The sequence below is a fragment of the Ptychodera flava genome, chromosome 22 (assembly GCF_041260155.1).
Source record: "Ptychodera flava strain L36383 chromosome 22, AS_Pfla_20210202, whole genome shotgun sequence".
Lineage (NCBI taxonomy): Eukaryota > Metazoa > Hemichordata > Enteropneusta > Ptychoderidae > Ptychodera > Ptychodera flava.
This window is the reverse complement of record NC_091949.1, coordinates 12,639,537-12,655,575: the sequence shown is the minus strand read 5'-3', so window position 1 is coordinate 12,655,575 and position 16,039 is coordinate 12,639,537. Positions and strand designations below refer to the sequence as shown.

Below are 16,039 nucleotides of genomic sequence, written 5' to 3'. Positions count from 1 at the left end.
GCAGTTCTCTCGCTGTAAAAAGTAAATCCTGACACTTCAAAAAGGATGTTTGAGTGATGGACGAATTTTATACACGACAGCTTAAACTGTCCACCCCAGTACCCTGCAGACAGGTCCATACTCACCATTGATAACAATGGTATTGGGCCAAACCATTGTGGTGAAAGGGTTAAACCGTAGTGTCACTAAGTGTTAAAATTAGAGATAAACATTATGCTAGTCATCCATAAAATTGTCGGTGGTCCCTGTAATGAATAGATATCATTTCCTGTCATGTTTATAAATATTTTGCTGATATCACAGAATTCGAAAGAGGGAAAATTGAAATTGCAGACATCAGCAGTTTTATATCAGCAGAGTTGTAACTGAAATCTTGTGTATTGTGATGTGACTCTAAATAGTGCTGTTGTGAGCCATAAGTAACAGGTGGGATATCAGAAAACATGATAAACATCATAATAACATGGCTGCTGAATTCAAAAATTCTCCTTCTTTCACTTTTATTTTGAGTTTCCTGACAAAAACGTCCAGTACCAAGGCACTTTTACGATCAAATATGCTCCACTTGCAATAAAAATAAGCCATAGATCGATGCAATATATATGTGATACAGAAGAATTTTGTTGTTTGTGTTTGGTTTGTCGGCTAATGCTGGTGATATTTTGAACGTGCCACGCTGCACGTACTATCTATTTCGTTCCCATACACTTCTAGAAGCCAGCACTCCACAAAAGTTTTGGAACTTAAAGAGCTTGCCAACATTTCATAACTTGAAACAATGCTCTGAACAATCTCAAAAATGTCAGTGTTTTAAAAAATTCATCGTAGATTTAGAGTTCTGGTATGAAAAGTTTAAATAGACAATGAAATTTCAAAATGTCTTCTTGTGAAATTATTGGTGAGTATTTAGTTTTTTTGCCAAAGCAAATGTCATCTACCGAGGATGTAATTCAGGAGGTTAGGACTTTATAAATGTGCGGTACTTATTTGCATTTCTGAAATATCAGAGCAGTCATCAACCAGCAGTGATGTACTTGTTTAACATAGATGGACAATTTTTTATTTTGAAAAATACAAGTTTCTGTTGACATTTCAAACCCTCGGGCAAACCATTGCCAGGCACTTTGCATCATTCTGTAATTCCAAAATACGGTAACTTTACTGGCCCCCTGTACTTTCATCTCCAAAATATCAACAAGGACGTTTTCCAAACTGTGAACACCATCAAGGTTTACTCATAATGCTGAAAATAATATATAAGTAAGGCACAGAGAATGAAAAAGGTGAATTATTAACAATCCCAAAATACAGAACAATACTAGAGGTACCTGTAAATTTTATTTTCTACGAAAATATCAGGAAGTACATGTTATATTCAGGAATTGTTTTTTTTTTTTTGCAGTGGAGAACCATATGTTTTTTTGTTTCTAGTTTACTAAAAGTCTTAGTTTTGAGTTAGAAAACAATAAAATGTGAAAATTCTGAATATTTTCCACATGCTGAATATCAACTGCTCTCTTTCAGTACTCAAGATTAAAATTCAGGGATAGCGGAGAAAACCTTTTAAAGTAGAAAAAAAAAGTTACGCAAGCTCTAATATTACTGTATGAGAGAAAACTATTTTTCGATTTGTGAAAACATCATTTTCTGTACAGGTTTCATAATGAGTCCAGACCAGAATAGGATTTAAGATTTTGAGTTGTTGAAAATCTGTCCTCAAGGTGCATCTGTCTTAGAGTATAAAGTTCAACTCAAGCAGTCTTTTGTACTGAAGGTATGAATTCATATTGATGTTGGGACAGCATACTCCCCGCTGAAATTTCTGTGGGCGGGAACGAAGAGAACTTCTGACAGTTGCAATGAGTGTAATCTTCTTTCCCTGCTTGGCAGTGTTTATCAAGATTGTGTTCTGTATTTTTGACGATAGTAGAGCTAAATGATTTGATGAAACTATTCTGTATTCAGCATTCTAAATGTTAGTACTTCAGTTCGTGAAATTCTTCAATATGCTTGCCTCATCTTTCAATATAATTATTCTACCTGATATCTTGAATGTTTCTAAGTAGTGGAACGGTGACTTCAAACTTTATTTTGCTTTTCACAACGCTAGTACAATCGGAGATGTAAAGAGAAATTCAACATTTTATTTTTCATAAACATTTTTATCAGATCAAATGTTTCGTAGAAAAATAAGCCAATTGTTTACTTTTTACATGTCAGTCATCTTCCTGTCACATGCTCTTGCATTTTGACATTGTAAATATTCAAAACTTTTACACCTTTCTTGCTGTATTAATTTTCCCTTGATATCAACATATTTTCCTTCTTTTTTTGGTGTGAAACAGATGCCCTCTTTTTGCTTTATTTTTGGATTCACCATCACATTTAGAAAAAGTGGAATAAATCAAATTTACTTGAATCACACAGGTGTGTTCTAGGGTAGAAATACGCTTAGTTAAGAACTCACAAACAAACAAACAGCCAAAATACACCTTGATAAACATTTTTAGAAAAAGACACTTTTTAAGGTTTTTTTTGCAAAATTTTGTATGCAAATTAAACATTTCCTGCAGATAAAGTTAGCATATTAAAAAATTAGGGCCATGAGGGCTATGAAATCATCGAAATCACTTCACATGATAGTTTGCCTCCTCCCTCCTGGTATCAGTTAAGTACACTTTACTGCAACATTGTAATTATGATTCCTGAATGTTTTAGCTCTGTGGAGAATGAATTCATTGTAGGGGTGGAAGTTTTCTTGTCCGTGATATTCCTTTGTGTGTCGGTCACAAAATATGAACAATCAAAAATGAGAAAAAAGTGTTCCCTCACAGAAAATTTCCATCCTTTAATGTTTCTTTTGCTATTAGGATGGGATTTTCCATTATTTTCCAGGGGTGAGAGGTGCACAGTGCTATCAGGTGTCATGTTTAGATGTTTCCATATGGAGTGAATTTGGTGTGAGTTCGCCAGCAGAAGGTAATGGAGTCATCTTGGATGGCTGACACCCCTTCTGTCAGATGGATTGGTCCAGCCCACTGTGCTTATTGTACCAGAATAAGCATCATTAATCCAATTAGAGGGGTGGCGTGAATAACAGTCAAAATCAGAGGCTCATTTAACAGCCCCCTCTGACACCCACCTAAATAGAACCAATGAAATCCTCACTCATGTACAAAAAGAGTAGATCCACATGAAAGGCATCCACAAAATCAAAATGCACGCATTAAGATGACTATGATGGCCTTGTGTCGTATGCGAAAATACGCAATAAGAAATGAGGTTTATAATGTAGTTATTGTCGCAAACTAGAAATCGGCTCAACATTGGAGTATTTGGCTAATTGGGACAAGACCTCGACCAGGGTAGCAGAAGCTTCAGTGTGAAGCTGACGCGCTGTTCAGGTATGCAAAATAGTTCTCCTCCACTCGATTCAGTTTTGAATTTACGGGGACGTTGATTATTTTGTAACGTGGAAACTGTATCCTTATGCTTGTCATGAAAATTACGGCATTTGCTACATTAAACGTAAATTGTTACAACAGTATCCCTCTTGCAACAATACATTTTGCCTCAAGCTGTATTCAGCTATTGAAACATAAAAGATGAATTTCCCTGGTTTGTGAAAAAAAAAGAGCCTGGTATTGTGATAGCCAGTGGATCCATGAATTGAATTTTAAAATATGGTGATGGTATTTAAATTTCAGCGATAAATTACTGTCAAGTTGTGCGTTAAACCATATGGGGCGGGAATATTTCCTGAATTTTTCAAGGAAATTTTGACTGTATGAATCCACAGATTATCTATGCCGTTTCATTGCTTTCCTCGTGTATTGTAATTTTAATTTAGATATTTTGATACAGTTTTTGATTAAAATGTTCCAGTGGTTGTTAATCTGACACACCTTTTCATAAATTGTAAGAACATGACCTTGGCAAAGCCCAGAATATAAGGAGATAAACGAATAGTGGTGACAAAATAGGTAATTCCTTTATATTGACCAGAAGATGGGAGGTAAAGGGAGGCTATTTTTTTTTAAGATCGGTCAAGTTCATGACCGTCAAAGAAAGCTGGATAAACCTGACATGATGATTAGGTTTTGATACATTGAAATTGTTCTAATCCCCAAAGCAAGAAAACATAAAGGAAAGAGCCGTGTAGCTTTTGATTTGATCCGCTGTAAAGCGACACGTAGTCTATAACAGTGTATTAACCTGACGTGAATGGGTAATACATTGATGTGTTTGGATATGTTTAGATACTTGTATCTCGTCTGGTTGCCGTGTCAACATCTCTGTCATATGTCTTGTCAAACTGATGACGTGCCTGCCGTTTAGGCTATCACAACCCCTTGCCTGTCGTCTATCACTGATCTCTTCACTTGCAAGAGAGTCTCTCATTTGTTTGCTCGAATCTCCCCACCTTTATAAATACCATGCTTCTTTCCCTTCCGTCATCACTAGTGTCCTCATTCCCCGGTTCATCAATCTTATTCCCCCTCCTCTAAGTTCATCCTTTCTTTCCTCCACCTTGCATCTTGTCACTCCTCTGTTTCCTCTTTAATTTTGCTCCTCCGTGCCTCCGACCTTTGCGTATTTCCTCTCAATTCTGTCTTATTTTACAATCTGTCATTTTCTTCCTACTGTAGGCCACCTGTCTCTTTGTCAGATTCCATTACACAATTTCTGCCCACTTTTCAAAAGAAAAAATTGTCAAGTCATTTGCAGTCAGCAGTTTCCCTCATTCTGATTGAACAAAACCTGAGACAGGTCAAACATCTTTTTCCCCATCTCAGGATTTACTGTCCCATTTCTCAACTTGCTCTTCCGTCTTTTACCACTGTTTCTGTCATGGTGTTGTTATTCATTCTAAAATTAGAGATTCCTCAAATAATCTAGATAAACCAACGCAGTCAAACCAACCATAGGTACCCTAATAGCCCCTTAACAGCCAAATCTTCTCACAAACTTTCCTGAATTGTACAGGAATGTTAACATATGATTTCAATGTCTGTTTCCATGGCAATCACAAATTACCATATTAAGAAACCCCAGCCATACACAAATAGTAATCAGCCATGCTTTAGTGACATCATTCTGGTTTGCACAGAGAATTATATTTGAGATGAAATGCCCAGAAGGGGGATGATCACAGATAGAAGAGCAAGGAATTCCTTCCACACTCAGGGATATTCATTTTCAGATGTACCAATTTATTTCATGAAAGTGGAGTAACTCTAGATTGGTAAATAGATCACTGCTCCGGGGAACACATGCAATATTCAAGACTATCACCCAGTAATGACTTGGCGACCTCTGACCTCTTCATCTCCCACACACTTCAGCTCAGCGTCTTTATTCAATTACTGGGAAAATAATATTTGCCGATTATTGAGACTCATGGGGAGTTCAATTTCCATAGAATAAATAAAGAGCAAAAATATGCCAGTAAAACGAATGCAAGGCAGATTATTTTTTAGTAGGTTTTCAAGCAATCTTTTGCTGTTTGTCAGTTACCTTTTGTTCAGTTTTCATCTTTCATCCATCGGAATATCATTTTTTCAATTAGAAAGACATTTGTCAATTTTGGAACCTAGTTGTAGTTTTGAAAATGTCAATTGTGCGTACAGAGCAAGTAGCAGTGTCCATAAAATACAGTTTTTCAGGCTGTAATTTGCTTGAATTATATTCAATGAAAATGGGCTGTAACAGCTATGGAAGTCATAAACTTTATGGTGCAGGCAGGACAGTTTCATTGGGTATGAATATTCTGTTAGATGGAAGTGTCTGTAATGATGCAGCTTTCCTATTTACGTCAGTACCTATTATGATTATGGGGTCTGTGTCTGTGTCTGTGTCTGTGTGTCTAACTGTGTCTGCATGTGTGTGTGTTGTTCCTAAAATGTATACTACGTATTTGTCTTTTACTTTCAAATTATCAAATTTTTTGAATCTCCAAATTACACAGGTCCAGTTCACTGAGGTTCATATCAAATCTTCAAGAAAAAAAGATTTTATGAGAAAAATTGTTTCTAATGTTAATGATTTTAACCAAAACATTATAAGTGCAAGCAAAATTTGTTGCAAGACATTTTGTTGACATGTTTAATTCTTGTTTCATTGCACTGTCCAGATATTGCCTATTATATTAAAGTCTGTTCTGGTGAGTCTGTGGTAGGATGCACGCAATGTATTGCATGAGATATCCTTAATATAGGGATGGCATGAATTTGAAATGTGAAATCATGAAATGTTCTGAGAAATTCCTATTAAGGATGGTATTTTGGATGCTCTAGGTGCATGGCAAATCTTTCTGTAGCTTTCTATCTGATAATACAATACAAGATTTTGCAGTGCCGGTTGTTTAGCGTAAATTACCGATCAAATATAAGGCATCAAATTGCTACAGTATAGGGATTAATGTAATTCGTCAATTCTCCCCAACGAGCTTTGTGATCACTTTAATTTATATTTGCTATTCCTTATTTTTTGTGAGTGATTTCCTGATTAAGAGCAGTGGACATCTCTATGTGCAGTGCCGACAGATTAAGAAAAAATGGAACAGCCTGCATGGTATAAATCGTAATCAGTTTTGATTGCAAATTGACGGAGTCAGCAAATGGCTATGTTCTGTGTACCTCATAGCGACGCATTATCAATCTGCCCCAAGCACAAAACCTGTGCTTTGTAACAGCACATGAATATCTATTCTTATTGTTGCAACAGATGCAGTTGGTTTTGTGAAAAAGAATAGTTTTAAAAATCTTTGATTTACGCGAGTGAAAATATCAAAAATATGTTGCTCATTGTATGAAATTAAAAAACAAAATGAATAATGCAGGATTTGGGGATTAAGGTGTTTTTTTCTCTTTTGACAAACTGATGTGAAAGGGGAAAATTTTCACAAGCTATCCGTTTATAAATAATCCTTATTGTGAAGATTCCCACCAGTTTTACACCATGAATGGGATTAGTGTTCACGCCATAAGATGACATCTGAAACAGAGTCTGATTCTAAAACAAATTGTCTGGTACATGTTTGATCAGAGTACATCGTTTTTGGATTTGGATTCTGGTGTGGATAAATACCTATGGAGAAACTGCTTTTATTCCAAAATGCTTGATTAATGTTTAATGTTTGCAGTTTTACATTTGAATGAACATAAACAAAAGTCATATTTGTTTTGTTATTGTAGTGACAGACAACAAGCAGGTTATGAAAAGTCACATCTCAAAAACTTAAACACTTACAAATATGATTGAGGCATAGTTGCGGATAATTTGATCCAGTTTTGCTCTTAAATTGGTTAGATTACAGCAGAGAAGAACACTGATTGGTCAGTTTGTGCTAGAAAGAATTGTGATTGGACAGTTTGCCGGAAACAAGGAGTCAAGGACTGTAATTGATAATTTTGAGCCTGATACACGGAATTTGATTGGTTACTTTGTGCCAAAGAAGAACTATAATTGGTCGGTCTACGCAAGAGTATGATTACTTTACATGATGCAGAGATTACAACTGGTTTTACTTAATGCATGGGTTGGTGCCACATGGCTGAATGAACAGCCCTTTGACCACTAAACTGTGGGACATCCCCCGATGTTTTCAATCGGTTCAGTTACCCTGTACACACAGTAATACAGATTATGTGGTGAAAATGATATCCCAACACCTGTTTATGACCCAGAAACTGTTATTTTCTGAGAGATATGAAATGTTGAAAGGAGTCAGGTTTTGTGTAAATTAATTTTATTCAAACATTCCTCCTGATCATAGTGTCTTACACTGCATCACCTCATGAATGAAAAGCCAGTTTAATACGTCTGTCAGTAGATTTGTCATTGGGAGATGGATTCAGAGTACCTTGGATTGAAGACTTTAAGTATATTTTCCAGCAAATATCATGGGGCAATCAGAGATGAACCAGAAAGAACTTGCTGCTTTTTTGCAAAGAAATTATATTTATACATCAACTGGCTCTGAGCTGTTAAAATTATCTAGAAATCATTTAAATTTTGGAAAACGAATATGCGTGCCTTTCTTACCACTTCAAATAGATTTGAGCTCAGAAGGCAAAACTGTTTTCATCAAAACCATCTGCATCTGCTAGAACTGATGATGTATCGCTTGAGTTGCACGGAATGCCATTCAGAATTATTGATGTGGATTCAATGAGATTGTTCAAGGAAGACTTTCTTTTGACAAAGATCTTCACTTTCCTCAGATCTCTGAATGTGAGCATAGAATTTACATCCACGCTGCAATATTTAGAAAGCCTTAATTTGCACTGTAGGGGTGACAGGACTTGTCAAATTGCTGAATAAAACCCATCCTTAGTTATCTTTCTTGACTATAATTGCTATCTTACCATATGCACGCAAACTGAGAAAATTGGCAAATCACATGGGATCTAGATTATGATTTTATACAAATAAAATTACTGAGAAGGGTAGACATGTAGACTAAGGATAATATCCACACTCAACGGAGGTGCGATATTAATGTAATTTGAAGTGTCTTCGGGATATTTGGAGAATATTTTCATCTCGTCACAAATCAAGATCGTTTGTAGAGAAAATCTTAAAACAGTATCAGATGAAATGGGATATTATTTTTTCTTAATTACTCATTCTCTAGTAAAATCAATGACTTCATTTTAACACAAGTGATGTTGAATAATTTTCCCAAATGGCTAACATTTGTCTTTTCAGATTATATTTATGGAAAAATTACCCATAATCCTTCAGTTTTGCAGCCTGAAAGAAATTAATTTAGCTTCCTACTCCCTGGAAATTGAAAGCGAGTGTTATTTCCTTTCAAAATAAATGAGTTTTCATTGTAGAGTTATGCAATCTGTGTTGCGATGTGAGCATCATAGTAGCAATCAAGGTGAGAATGCATCCAGGACACACATGAAAATCTGCATGCTTCAATGGGCAGGTTGGCATTTCTTCTTGAAACGAAATTACGCAAAGCATAGCTTGGTAAAGAAATATGGTCATCTTTCAGGTTAAACATGGTCGTCTTTCAGGTTAAACATGGTTGTCTTTCAGGTTAAACAAACATATACGATCAGACTAATGATTGGTACTCTGATTGGGATACATTATACGTGCTCTGTCGATTTCTCAAAACTAAGTACCTGAGATAACAGTGTTGGAAAATTCAGTGATAAGGTTGTAGTACTTGATATATCAATCAACAAATAAGATGGAAAATCCATAATGTTAGAGGGAAGCACAACAAAAATGCCTTGCTTTGTCACATTTTCAAGAACTACAACATGGACGCATCTTCCGTCTTCCTTGTGAACGGTTACAATATTTACCACAAAGGGAACGTCATCTGTATTCTGTAGATAAAGGAATGTAACCATCACTATCAGATAAGAGGTTGGTTAGGCCCATTGATTGTCGTAAACCAGAATCTCATGTATGTCCATGGCCTATCTGTAATTTACCTGGTAAAATAAGAAACATTTAAGGATCAGTTGAATATTTTGTTCAGGGAGGGCATTGTCAATTGACTGAAATCTCTACAGTGATGGCCATTTTACACACCTGCTAAAGGTGCCCACCCATTTGCATCTAAAAATATGTCATTTCAGAAATTTCAGGTAAAGTTGCACTAACTAGTAGGATGGTTGTAAAATTCTTTCATCTTTGAGTAAACTAATTAATTAATCAAACCTTCTATGACTATAACTAAGTACTGTAAAGTAAACAGGAGGTTCTGTTGAGAAAATTTAGAAAAACTTGGACATTTTTCAATTTAAAAAAAAATAAGTTGCATGATTATAATCCTGTAACAAATTAGATATTTTTCAAATATTTTGTCATCTTTTAAAGAAAGGCTAGGATTTTTGCAATCTTTATTATAAATCTTTATACATAAAGAAGGAATTGATGAGGGTTCTTCAAGAATGGTCCACTACCACAAGACTAATTTGTTCAAAAAATTGGAAGTCTTCTTCATCATCAGAAGTTTGCATTATTATCTTATACATCATTTACAGAAATAAGTACCCTAGGCTTGCGATGACCTTTGATGAGGACTGTGAGAATGACATATCTCATGGATGGCATTATTCCATTTAATCATTTATAGAGTCCTGGCATTATTGGAACTGTTCTTAAAGTCTTATTCTCTTTCTTATTAGCTCCGCTGTCAGCGACGCGGAGCTTATCAAATAGGTGATTTTCCGTCGTCGTCCGTCGTCGTCCGTCGTCCGTCGTCCGTCGTCCGTCGTCGTCGTCGTCGTCGTCGTCGTCCGTCAACAATTGTCTTCTCCTCTGAAACCGCAAGTCCAATTGCTTTGAAATTTTATATGCAGTTCACTTTGGGTAACCTCACTTAAGTTTGTTCAAATCGTGGTGAAATTTGCATATTTGTATTTTTGGGGCATTTTTTGGTGTTTTTGGTAAAAAAATCTTCTTCTCTTAAACCGCTTGTCCGATTGCTTTGAAATTTAAAATGCAGTTTACTTAGGGTGACTTCAGTCAGATTTGTTCAAATCGTGGTGAAATTTGCATATTTGTATTTTTAGGCAATTTTTGTCATTTTTGGTAAAAAAATCTTTAAAAATCTTCTTCTTCAAAACTACCAGTCAGATAGCTTTGAAATTTGGTACATATGTCCCTAGGGATGATCTATTTAAGATTTGTTCAAATTGTGAAGAAATATGCAAATTTGCATTTTTAAGGCAATTTTTGCCATTTTTGGTCAAAAAATGTATTCTCAAAAAGTACTGGTCTGATAGTTTTGAAATTGGTATACAGGTTTCTATAGATGCACTAAGTAATATATATTGAATTTCTGATGAAATCTGTAATTTGTATTTTTGGGGCAAATTTTGCCATTTTTGGTCAAAAAATGTGTATTTCCAAAACTACTCATCTGATAGCTTTGAAATTTAGTATAGAGGTTCCTACACATGAACTAAATGATATGCATTGAAATTATGATGAAATCTGCAATTTTGTATTTTTGGGGCAATTTTGCCATTTTTGGTCAAAAATGTGTATTTCCAAAAGTACTCATCTGATAGCTTTGAAATTTAGTATACAGGTTCCTACAGATCACCTTAATGATATTTGTAGAAATTATGATGAAATCTGCAATTTTGTAATTTTGGGGCAATTTTGCCATTTTTGGTCAAAAAACGTGTTTCTCAAAAAGTACTGGTCTGATAGCTTTGAAATTTGGTATACACATGTACAGATGAGCTAAGTAATATATATTTAATTTCTCTTGAAATCTGTTGTTTTGTATTTTTGGGCAATTTTTGCAATTTTAGGTCAAAAAATGTGTATTTCAAAAACTGCTCATCTGATAGCTTTGAAATTTGGTATACAGGTTTCCATAGATGAACTAAATGATATTTATTGAAATAATGATGAAATCTGCAATTTTGAATTTTGGGGCAATTTTTCCCATTTTTGGTCAAAATATGTGTTTCTCAAAAAGTACTGGTCTAACAGCTTTGAAATTTGGTATACAGGTTTCTATAGATGAACTAAATTTGATCTTTTGAAATTATGATGAAATCTGCAATTTTTATTTTGGGGGGCAATTGTTGCCATTTTTGGTCAGAAAATTTTATTCTCAAAACACTACTCATCAGATAGCTTTGGTTGACATGTTCCTAGGGATGATCCGATGTGATATATTCAAAGTATGATGAAATCTTCAATTGTGTATTTTTGCAGCTTATTTTAGCCACTTTTTTCTGGCCACTGCATTGAGCTATCAAAGATTTCCTCCTTCTTCATCAACATGTGTCAAAAATAGTTATTCTCTACATAAACACAGCGGAGCTATATCGGCCGCTAGGTCGCTTGTTGAATAATGCATTAAGTGTTTCAGTCTGTCTTCAACTTGTTTTGCGGGCAGTTCGCCTTTTCAATACTCATTTCTGCATCAAGGGCTTGAAAGTGGAAATATTTATTAGATATAATTTTTCTTAGGATCGTTAAATTCTGAAAGGACAAAAGTGAAAAGAGGATGTATCTAAAAGATTTTTGTACTCAATAGTGTATAATAAGGTGTTGACTTTCTTTAACAAGATAATGTAAACGTTCAAGGAGAAGGACATTTTCATAACAGCAGACAAAGTGATAAAATATTTGCACAGCGATGCGGCCTGTAGTGTTGACGAGTAAGAAGTGGTGTTTTTTATCACCTCAAGGGATGCGAACGTGACTCAACCCTGTCATTCATTGATCCATTCAGAATAGTGCAAGTAATTGGCCTTCAGTGACGTACATGACTCGTTGTCAAGTTCACCAGCGGTCACGCACACTGTAAACATCCATTTTCATCGCTGCTTTGTCGTATATCAACGTTCAAATAGAATGTTTATTCTCTAGTTTCACACGTCCTTTCATCTGAGGTTAGTCAGTCACTAAGGCCAGTTCAGAACACTTTGTGTGATGATCCAGTGATATTATGAAATGTGGCAAGTTCCTTCAACTTTGTCGCAGTGTGCTTCGCAGTAAAAAACAAAATCCTGTGAAAAATACAGGAAATCACGTAAACAAGTGATTTTAGAGTTTAAATATATCATCGCAAATTCCCATTTGTAAAATGAAGATAGCATTATCAATATGCCCATAAGAAACATGTTACTATGATACTGTTGCCATGACAACTGTAACTCTTCTTTCTGCTCCCTCTTCTGCTGTAAACTGAAATTAATCATTTTCCAAGGCTCTTTTGGTGCCAAGGTTAAGTGCAGTGTATTAATTTATTAAACTTAGGGAGTCGTTATTTGTAGGTATACGTTGTTTTATTTTTCTTTTACTTGAAAAATGCTGATTTTTCGTATAAAGTGATATTTATTGATCTCTTTATTCATTTACCTATTTTATTTATTTATTTATTTATTTATTTATTTAATTGAGTTGTTTCATGCCCTGTTATTACATTTTCTACAAGCATATCAATAGTAATAAGTATTTAGCCGCCAGCCAATATTGTTGAAAGAAATAATCTTGATCCTGTAAAGTGTACATGTAGTTGTCTATGTAATACACTAAGCTTCTGTTCTTTGAAGATTTCAATAATCTTGAGGGCCAGAGGGATGATCAGTGGACCCAGAAAGTATTTCACTTCTTTCACTTGTTACCTAGGGAGTCCTTAAGGGTGGAATGAGTATTGTACATTGCTTGGGACTCCTTAGGAAACCCTTTTACTTTATATCAAAGAGTTTCTGACCCCTAACATCCTCAACAGACACACAACCTACTGTCGGAAATTAGAATTAATAGACAGATATAAGTAAATACTAATAAAGAACAGAAATACAGAAAGAAAGAGAGAAAGGAAATAAAGGTAAACTTGTATACCAACTCATTTTGCTGCATTTCAAAGTCTGTTTTATGGTCAGAAATTTATCAGACAGGGTCCTTTCACTGCAAAAGTATAAATCAATATGAAACAGTAATACCTTCTTCACTAAATTCATTTTGAATTCCTTCAACAGTGTTTCTTTACACATAACATTTTGCATTTGCAACCTTCAGTTAATTTTAAACGCTCAGTGAAGCATATATACGATTAGTGTGATATACTTGCTTTTGTTGTTTTGGATTGAAAAATACCTGTTTTCTAGTTTTGCTTGGAGATGTCTCCCCTACAATTAATCGAGTCGTAGCGGAGCACCCAAGATAAGGACCTAGAGATGCGTCTTTTTACGTAAGGCAATCACTGCATATTAATACAGCCTCATGAATAAATGAAGCAAGTAGTTTCCTTGTCTGTAATTAACTATTGATCATGCTGTTTTCAATCTAGCAGAAATATAATTAAAATAAAAAGTGATTTTATCGGAAGAACGAATAATCAGCTCTTCCATTACCCTCTTCCCAATCAAACCCGGAAAAAAAATTCATCTCTTGAGAATATTGGATGTATTTATTCAAAATCTGATATGTTAGATCACAGTTTTCGATGAATTATTGATCGTGTGCCATTGCATATTTCCAATAAACTTTTTTTCAAAAGAAGCGTGTTATCAGTACTACTGATTTGCTTTGCTCTTTACTGCAGTACTGAATAATTAAAAGAGCTGGACTAGCTGTTATGTGTAGCGATGCCTCTGTGTATGAATTTTTCTTTTGTCATGTCCTGTCAGTTCTTTAAAAAGGCTTCGTAATCTGCTGTAAAGTTGGCATGCGTTTGATTTCTATGATATAATTTTTTTCCTTCATCTTAGATTCAAAATGTCATTGCCCGTTATCATAATCTTTGCAATTTTGACCTATTTGCGAACAAACTTCATCCATTGGCTGGAAATGTCCAGTCATCAGGATATATGCTTGCTGTGATGCGCCATGCATGCCTGGAATTCATGGAAAAGGTAAACAGCTACAGGCAATGGGATTTAGAAAACAGGACAGCACAACTTATTGAAGAAAGTCTACATTTCTCAAGTTGATATTTCACCAACCTCTTCCTACAACTTTCCATGAAATGAATCATATTTCTAGTAACAATAGTTAGCCAACTCTACCCAAGAAAATTGAAAATGAACAACAATAAATTTAAATTTATGTTTCAAACATTTTCTCGCCTTGAAAAATATACCTTTTTGCTACCATTATTGCATCCTTGAATGAAAAATTTCAATTCGTATGATAATGGTCGTAGTGCACTCTCTTTAGGAAGAATTGCAAGATAGCATGAACAAGTCTTTATAATGTTATAAAAGAAACAGGCTGCATTTAGATGTTTCAGCAAAACCTTCAGAAACATATTGAGTTGAAATATATTGATGACAGATAATAAATTGCCCAGACGAGATCATATAGAATAAGCAATAATTATTGATTTTTTTTATTCCAATCTCTTTTGTAAGCCAAATTGTATCCTTCTGTGCAAAAAGGAAAACCAGGGTAGTTCAAACTTTTATTGAAATTTAATATGTTGCCATGGCTACACCAGAAGTGCATCATCGGTGTTGCCATGGCAGCCATTGAATGATGTCGTCACAAAAATGACTTCAGACGTAGACAGTCAATATTTTGTTTACTACGTAAAGTGTAAGGCCCCATTTACATTATGCCATGACAGAGAGCTGAAACGTCAGTGGAGACCTTTGACTTTTATCCAGTGACCTTGTTTTATTTTCGATGTTATTTCTCTCAAAGATATCAATGACTTTTCACTGCCCATGGGCAGGGTTCCTAATACCAACAGCTTTGCTGGGTTCATACCACACATTCCTTGGCTTGGATGTCAGTCTTACACACAAACCTTCAAAGTTATTCAGTATTCACTTGTGGCCGATCAGTTGCCGACCCGGGTTTCCGACCAGTACCAATTGTTTCAAAGATATTTCTCAGACAAAAAACAAATTCAATCTTGTCTGTTGAATTAAAGATTCCTTAATTGTCAATATTTTAGACAAAATGTCATTAATATCAAAGAAAAAAAAATTATTCTAAGCAAAAATGATTCAAGTGAAGTAATATTTATTAGTCCCCGCGGACGAAGTCCGGCGGGGACTTATAGATTGGGTCCCGTCTGTGCGTCCGTCCGTCCGTCCGTCCGTCCGTCCGTCCGTCCGTCCGTCATCAACAGTTTCTCAGACACTACTGAACCAATTTTGTTCAAACTTGGCACAAAGGCATAGCACTATGACCTACAGATGCACGTCGATTTATTTTGTGATACAATCCAATATGAGCGCAAGGCGGCCATTTTGTTGGGATTTTTCATGTCTTCAGACCATAACTCAGACATCCTTGAGCAGATTCTGTTCAAACTTGGCACAAAGGCATAACACTATGGCTTTCATATCCATGTCAAATTATTTTGCGATACGATCCAATATGGGCGCGAGGCGGCCATTTTGTTGCAATTTTTCATGTCTTTGGACCATAACTCAGACATCCTTGAACAGATTCTGTTCAAACTTGGCACAAAGGCATAACACTATGGCCTACATATGCATGTCGAATTATATTGCGATATGATCCAATATGGCCGCGAGGCGGCCATTTTGTTTGCGATTTTTCGTGTCTTTGAACCATAACT

At 35.3% G+C, this 16,039-nt stretch overlaps 1 protein-coding gene across 28 annotated transcripts in view; it reads left to right on the top strand.

Annotated features, from left to right (window-relative positions):
• The window catches only part of LOC139122713 (zinc finger MIZ domain-containing protein 1-like), a 244,980-nt gene that overhangs the window by 165,794 nt on the left and 63,147 nt on the right, over positions 1-16,039 (top strand). The window lies entirely within an intron of this gene.